This window comes from Centroberyx gerrardi, chromosome 6, assembly GCF_048128805.1.
Source record: "Centroberyx gerrardi isolate f3 chromosome 6, fCenGer3.hap1.cur.20231027, whole genome shotgun sequence".
Classification (NCBI taxonomy): domain Eukaryota; kingdom Metazoa; phylum Chordata; class Actinopteri; order Beryciformes; family Berycidae; genus Centroberyx; species Centroberyx gerrardi.
Window position 1 is genome coordinate 28,655,919 of NC_136002.1, and position 8,286 is coordinate 28,664,204.

At 40.2% G+C, this 8,286-nt stretch overlaps 2 non-coding genes across 2 annotated transcripts; both read left to right on the forward strand.

Annotated features, from left to right (window-relative positions):
• The first annotated feature begins 5,909 nt into the window (after positions 1-5,909).
• On the forward strand, positions 5,910-6,100 carry LOC139931308 (U2 spliceosomal RNA). The gene has a single exon (XR_011785509.2). It is a non-coding gene; the product is annotated as a U2 spliceosomal RNA (small nuclear RNA).
• Positions 6,101-6,722: 622 nt separating this feature from the next.
• On the forward strand, positions 6,723-6,805 carry trnal-cag (transfer RNA leucine (anticodon CAG)). Its single transcript has one exon. It is a non-coding gene; the product is annotated as a tRNA-Leu (tRNA).
• The last annotated feature ends 1,481 nt before the right edge of the window (positions 6,806-8,286 follow it).

Genomic DNA, 8,286 nt, shown 5'->3' on the forward strand with positions numbered 1-8,286 from the left:
AGCAGATTTCAATTTAGGTTTGTAGGTTTTCCTAGCCTGGTTCCAGAATCGTGTCCCCCCAGCTTTCCAGATTTTGTCAAGTGATTCAGAGAGTCTGGTGTTTCCCTCATCAACTAAAGTTTGAACCATTTGTGCAACGATTTTTCAACGGCATTTTGGCAGAATACATTTGTGGGTGGTGTTAGGAAAGGTCGTGGAATGGGTAATGCCAGTGATTCTCAGATGTGTGCCATTGTAACTCAGTCGCATGTAGGTTTTCATGTCAATCAAACACTACACTAGTTACTAATCATTTCCCCCCGTCTGGTTCAAGGTGCATTAATGAATGAAATCAGAAAACAGATGCTGTAGTGTTTGGTTGGAACAAAAACCTGCAAACTGTTGAGTCATGATCTCACATGACTGAAACCAGGGGTTGACAATGAGCAAAAATGTCCACTGACTCTCAGGGCCAGTAACTTTCCAAATTCACTGGCCCTGCCATTAAAGCCACTGGCCCTGAAATAATTTGTTGTTTCGGCATTATTTTAACATTAAATTTATTTTCTCCTCATGTAAGGGTTCTTATCACTGTGTATATGTGTTCAATGATGGTTAGAACTATTGTAAACTCTAAAAAAATATAGACCAAAATAATAATATGGGCATAAATAAGTAACTGTTGTATAACTATTTTGGGGAGATGTATTTAGCCTAGTAGATAATTAGGATTAAGTCAACTGATTCCCTGTTCACTAGAAGTCTGGTGCTATGTAACATTAGCCTAAAAAATCGCTAGGTGGCAACTGTTTACCAAGCTAACATTAGCCACTGACAGGGTAACGTTATCTTGGGCTCACCGGTGTGTGGCAACTCTGCAAGGAAAGCTACGTTTTTGCTACAGCATCACCCTCTGTTTGGCTAGCTCGCTACAAACTTTGTATTCAACCTTACTGTCACAACTTTTCCACCTTGACTCACTTGTTAACGTATGCGGGCATGGATCTGCATAGTTTACAGTAGACTTGGCCGTTTTCTTTATCACAGCCGAGCCACGGCCACCGCTCTAACCAATGAGGTAAGAAGGCTCTTTTCCTCTTTTTCTCATAGTCGTCTGCACCCTATTTTTTTTCTTCAGGTGTTCTTTGCTTGGATGCTTTTTTGCCTGGCGTTTGACCAGGAGCAGGGGGTTTTAAAAAAATGGCAGCACTAAATTACAAACTTAACTTGTTATTATATAGCTGACTGCCCCTTTAAGTCTGTCTGACATTGGGGTAAGTGAAGTCAGGATGGCCGAGCGGTCTAAGGGTTTAATAATCTGGAGGTTGAAAAGTTTATTGCATTGGCCGGGAATTGGCCGATTCCCGGCCAATGCAATAAACTTTTTCAACAACCAGATGATCAAACCAGCAGCCAACTTTAGGAGAGACTGACGCCATTGCTGCTGCAAATGTCATGGGAAACTGTCACTACTACAACAACAGGAAAATAGGTTTCTTTTTACATTTGCTAACTTGTACTTATCACAGTGTGTTATTGTTCTAAAGGCAGGAATTGTTCTTTCTGGTGTTGTTCCTTGTTCTTCCTTTTGGAATGTGTGAAGAAACTCACAGTTGGAAAGCCATTCACTGACCAACTAGCAAGCAAACCAAACTTGGGCCTCCCGCGTGGCAGGCTCTTCTATGTTTCTAACCTCAGTTAGCCAAGTGTTTGTCTGCAGTAACCAAGTAGTAAGTTGTGTGTGCCACAAGGTGGCGCTAGTTGATTAGAAATCAATAAGATGAAGCAGATGGCTTGACTGTAGAGTGATATGATTAGATGTGAAACAGCAGTCTGTTATGTTAAACAGAAGAAGTAACAGACCTCAGGATGCATTCTTTGGAAATCAGAATTGAGTATTTAACAAAGCAGTTAAAGGATACGGCTGGTGTTTTTAAATACATTTCTTATCATCAACAAATCCTATGAAAATAACAAAATAAACAATGCATTTGCTCTACTCCCATTACTTTCCGACTTCCCATGTACCATTTTTAGCCTTTAAACTGGAAGTCATTAGCTCCAATTGTAAGCTAAAAACCTTTAAATACAGCTCACAAAGACATAGTCTCAATTTTAAAAATCGCTAACTGTTACCATGGAAAGTCAGGCTACTGTAGTTATTACGAAATCAAATTCAAATGGGAACAAATTCTTCATTACGCTGGGGACTATTTTCGGTGTTACGGAACTACTTTCCTGAGATGGAAAACGTGTTTATGGTCGGCTTATAAAGTTGTTTGAGGAAAAAGTCGGCTGGCCCGGTGCATCGCAATGATGAAATATGTTGCCCAGAGCAACGGCATGGCTCTGTGACGTGTTTTTAATAGTTTCTTTAATACAATGGAGTTCTATGGCTACTGGGACATGGCTTTATTGGGCATCGGCTACATGGACGAGAAATGCATTAAAAAACACCAGCCTTATCCTTTAAATAAAATAATGTAATAATACAAGATAAGATACAAAATAACTTTTATAACTTTCCTGGGGAAATTACATTGTTGCAGCACCAAAAGGAATACAATTCAGCAGGGGAAAAGACCAATAGAATATACTTGCAAAAACAATGCAAAAAACGAATATCAAAATTTGCTATGAACAGACTAATGACACAAAAGTGGAAAAAGTTTAGTCTACTCGTTATCAATTCCACGTCAGTTGCCTGTCAGTCATAGCCTGGTAAGACCATCCTGATCACATGACCTCACATTCTGTTTCGCTTCACGGATCAGTCTGGACTTCCAGCCACCCACATCGATTTCTTGAAATTACAATGTAACCGGGCCAATCAGGGACTGCGTCGTAGTTGATGACGTGAAATACAGGCCACTGCTGGCAAAACAGTAATGGCGTCTCCCGAAGCAATGAACGTTAACGTTAACGTTTGTAGAGTAAACACAGCCATAAGTGCAGTTATTGCAGAAATAGACTCAATAACAACAATTAAACAAGAACAACAGTATGCACTAGCGGAGTTTCTCGGCGTAAAAAAAGGTTCTCGCCATTCTTCCAACTGGATTTGAATTTGGATTCGCTGATTGGCTGAAGGAGTTTGTCTGTCAAGGCAAGTACTCCCGCCCACTGAAATCGATGTGGGCGGCTAGAAGTCCAGACTGATCCGTGGAGCGAAACAGAACGTGAGGTCACATGATCAGGATGGTCTTACCAGGCTATGTCAGTCAACTTCTGAGGGTCAAATATCCCCACAGACCTTGCATTGGTGGTTCAGTTACTTTCTTCCTGTACCTTTAAATGTCAGGAAAACAGAATAGAAGTAGAATAGAAATACTTTATTTTTTTCAGTCAAAAGTGGAAAACCACAACAACAAGTTTAAATAGAAATCTACACGTCAGTTGCCTGTCAGTCAGGCTGTGAGGGTCCAATTGACCCACAGAACTTGCATTGGTGGTTCAGTGGTAGAATTCTCGGGTGCCGGGCGCGGGCCAGCCGCGGATAGTTGTAATTCATTGACAGCCAATCAGATTGCAGCATTTTTTGTCTGCTGTCCTTGGTAATGAATTTTACTTTCCCTGTCCATGGAACTGAACTGCTGCATTAGTTATTCAAAATTTCACATCAGAGGCAGGTTAGAATCTACATCAGTTCAGTCTGAAATGTGTATATCATTTTTTGTATAGAGAATTGTATAGAGGAAGGCCCAAAGTATAGTATGGTGCTCTGAGACACACTCTCTGGTCAACTGCCGCATGCAGTGGAACAAGTCCAACTTCACAACAATGTCCTCATTAAAGTCGAGATGAAATTTCGAGAGTATCTAACTTCCGTATCGTGACGTATTTCCGAGTGAAACAGGAAAGACAGGCGGGACATAACGTTGGGAGGAATTTGATTTGAACGTTGAAAAGTGGGTGTGCTGTTGCTAGCTAGCTAACTAATGAATCTTAGCCTCTTAGCTCTGTGGCTAAAAGTTGAAGATTGATTGATGGGTGGATGTCATGATATTATTGGTTGAAATTAGTTACGGGCATGCTTACGTAAGCACACGGCATATTTTGTTTTACAGGAAGAAAACATGATTGAATTTTGATATAAGAATACAATGAAATTGATTTTTGGTATTTTTTTTGGCATATATTGTTAAATAGGTGCACAGTATGACCGGGGATGTGATCTAAAAGGGTTAAAAAGGCATTTTTCATTTCATCTCGTCTTTAAACTGTTTTCGTGACGCGCAGGTGTTGGCCAAATTGCCGGAAGTTGAATCTGAAACAATGGCCTCAGTGGTCCTCCAGGAGTCCCAGGATAGGTGGTCATTTGGCTTTGGGTCCAACACCTTGAAGGCAGCACAATAGTCCCTGAAAAAATACAATTAATACAAAACAAAAAAAAAATATCGCACAGCGCACAAAAGGTGGCCGCTCCCGAAAAGCGCTGCAGCCGGCGTTTTTTTCGTCAGAATGGAGCGCTTTCAAAAGTTGAGAAATGTTTTTTTTTTTTTTAGTTGAGAAATGTTCAACTTTTCAGAAAAGCCCGGGTGACGTGAACCGCTTTTTCCCAGCCGACCAATCGCGATGACAGAGACGCTGGTCGTTTTCCATAGCAACAACAAATATGGAGAAAGTGAAAGTGCCGGTGGAGAAATTGGACGTTGTAATAAGTGAATTTCCGTTACCGCAACAGCGATCTTAAAGGCAGTATGGATTATACTGGACATGTATTGGAAATATCTGGTAAGCCTTTGCTTGTTGCACAACACTGTTCTGTCTGTTAGAAGTGCTAACCAGCTGGTTAGTGAGCTAGCAGCTGCTCAGCTAACGTCAGGTGACGTTGCCGTGATCCGCTTTTTATTTCTCCTCACAAAAAGCGCTCCAGGCAGCGCCTTTTCCACATCAAAAAATGCTGTGTGAACGCAGCCTTTTAATCTACCTTTCTCTCTCTTCTCTTTCTTTTTCTCTTCTTTCTCTCTCTCCCTCTCGCCTCGGCCGGGTGTCGCCACGTGTCGCCACTTCTGTATCCGTCGTTTCAAATTAAAAGCCCTCTGCAGAGTCGTGTAATTACGACTTCATGACATTTCATAAAATTCTGAAGCAGCGGGCAATAATTCTGCAGTGGCGGGCCGCCGCTGCAAAATGTATATAACGTAAACTCTGTTTTCATCGGGGTGGCAGAGAAAGATAACGCTTGCCTAACAGTACGGTCAGTAGCTGGTTTGACCTCCATGCCCTTTTGATTTTTTCATGGAGTTTGTAGACCGTGAAGCATGCATCGTATTGTGCAATTCACACCTTCCTGCCTGAGTAAGATAAACTATAGTTGTGCTGGTTTACATTTCCTCGTGCAAGCTGTTTACAATACACTATCAATTCATTGATATGTCTATTTTAGTGAGAGCACGTTTCTGCAGTTAGGTTACATGATGAAATTCCGTCCAGACTTGGTTAATTGTGCAACAAGCAAACCACACTGCAGTTAGCTTGATTCTCCACTAGATACTGCTAGAGCTCCATTTGTTTTTGTGAAGTGAGTTATTGGATCGTACGGAAAATATATAATTTATTCGCCAGCAGACTGTTCTGTTCAGATACACAGTTACGTTGCATCTTTATCATTCAGATGAGTCCAAAATATACGCACATTTCCTGCTAACGTAGCTGTAAATGGGATTTCGATTCCTCCGATGTTTCTGTTTCCTACTGGACTAGAACGCACCACGTGACCAGGACGAGCCTAGAAGCTGCATTCGCGAGCCCCTCGTTCCTTAAAAATAACATCTTTTCCTGTGGATATATGGCATTTTACCGTTTACCTGTCAGTGGACTTTGTTCGTTGTTTCTTGGATGACCTTAAAGTTATAATTTCGGTCCAAACCCGTCAGTCAGACTGATATCGCCGAGAATGACCTCTTTACCTCAGTCAGTTTAACGGTATCGCTTCTCGGCCTTTTGGCTAAGATCAAGTGTAGTATCTGTTCTTATCAGTTTAATATCTGATACGTCCCCTACCCGGGGACCATATATTAAATTGATTTTTGGAATAGGGAGATGGAATAGGGGCTTGCTCCGTCCACTCCACGCATCGACCTGGTATTGCAGTATTTCCAGGAACGGTGCACCCTCCTCTCATGTTCAAAATAATGATGTACGCTTAATTGTAGTAGGAGTGTATTGTGGGGGAATTTGTTATGTCAGTGACTGTCAGTTTATGTCATTGTAACTCAGTAGCATGTAGGTTTTCATGCCGCGTGTGAATGAATAAAATCAGCTACTGCAGCAACTGCTGTAGTGTTTGGTTGGAACATAAACCTGCAAACTGTTGAGTCATGATCGCACAATACTGAAACCCACTGGATTATGTCACATGAAGTCAGTTATTACGTGTGTATCATATATAATTTATATTTATATTATATTATTATATATTATATTTATATTATATTATTATGTGTATCATATAATAAATCCAACAGCAACAAGTGTTTTTGTCGGATGGTTTCTATATTTGAGTTGCACTTAGACAGTGGGCTTTGGATGGTGGATAATGTATCTGAAAAAGAAGACATAACTATGACGTGACATAGACAAATATTACTGGTGAAGATGTTGGCCTGTGCTTCTCTCACGTGCTGCGTGTACATGCGCGCACACACAATCGATCAAATACTAATAATAAAAAATATATGCGTTAATACGGCACGTTACTGAATGCCCATTTAAGTCTGTCTGACAAGCAGGTAAAGACAGTCAGGATGGCCGAGCGGTCTAAGGCGCTGCGTTCAGGTCGCAGTCTCCTCTGGAGGCGTGGGTTCGAATCCCACTTCTGACAGCAACAGTTTTTTGCACTGGATGTATGTGACATACGGGTATGTAGCTGTGAGAAATGATACGGTGCGGTGACAGTCACCGACGGATAAAGAAACGCAGTTAGAAAACCATTCAGTCTCCAACCAGCAATCAAAGGTTTCAATGGTAAAATCTTCCATGTTTCTAACCGCAGTCAGCCGAGTGTTTGTCTGCAGTAAGCTGTTTGTGCCACAAGTCGGCGCTAGTTAATTAGAAAACAACAACATGGAGGGGGCGGCTTGACTGCGGAGTGATATGATTAGAAACTGTTCTGTTATTAAGAAAAAAAAAAAAACAGACCCCAGGATGCCTTCTTTGGCCAATCAGAATTGAGTATTTAACAAAACAATGAAATAATAAAAAGACAAATAGAATGTGTATATAAGGATGTAGATAATATACTGTACTTCTAGTGTTTAATTTATGTATTTATGTATGTATTTAATGTATTTAATTATGTATTTTTACATAAGACTCTAGTGCAGCTCTAACTGGTGTTAGAGGCTGCAGTTCTCTTTACTGCTACTGTCTTAAAAACACAGTGAAAAAACTGTTATCTTGACAGGGAAAAATGAGACAGATCTAAAACAAATGCGTACACATCTAAAACATCTTTATTAAAATGATTTTTGGCATATTTAATAGTTTTTCTCCTAACATTAATAGTGAAATAGAACAGTAGTAAAATATTCTTGCATGTCATTTTGCAAACCAACCTGAGTTAAATGTGACATTACTTGACCTTACAAGTAACATTACTTAAAAAATAAAAGATTCAGAGCCAAATTTAAAAAGAAAAAAATGGACATTGCAAATGTGTTTCTTAACAAACTGCAACCCAACAGCAACAAATAGGCTTTGTGTACACTCTAGGCTATTAAACAGCCATTTCAATATTCCCCAATAACTCAATATCCCATGACCTAACTTTTTTTATTGAACAGAGCCCTAATAAATGCTATAGTGGCTACTTGTTGGAATTTAACATGATAAAATCACACATAGGCAACACAAACTAGACTTATGAACATGCAAACAAAATATAACAGGGACTGTGATGGAATGTTTACAACCTCGTCTGTCTACTTATTATTCTTCTTGCACAACCCCTGGCTATGAAGCCACACCTGCTCAATATTCCATCTATCCAGACTGCAGGGAAACACAAAATCCCACTCTACTCCTGCACTGATTCAATTAAAGGCCACACATTATCATGACACCTTAATTGAATCAGGTGTGCAGGAGTAGAGTCCATAGTTCATAGTTCAGATCCACAAACAAAAGTCTATCCTGCTGAAGCCTATGCTAGTTGACTAAGCTAACACTTACCTTGTGGGGGCCAAGCTAATTTTGATATAAAAGTAGCACTTTTCAGTTAGATTGTATGTAATATTCTATACATATTTGTTGCCAAGCTCATTTTTAACTTTTCAAGCAAAAATCTTAAGGCAGCACCTTTCC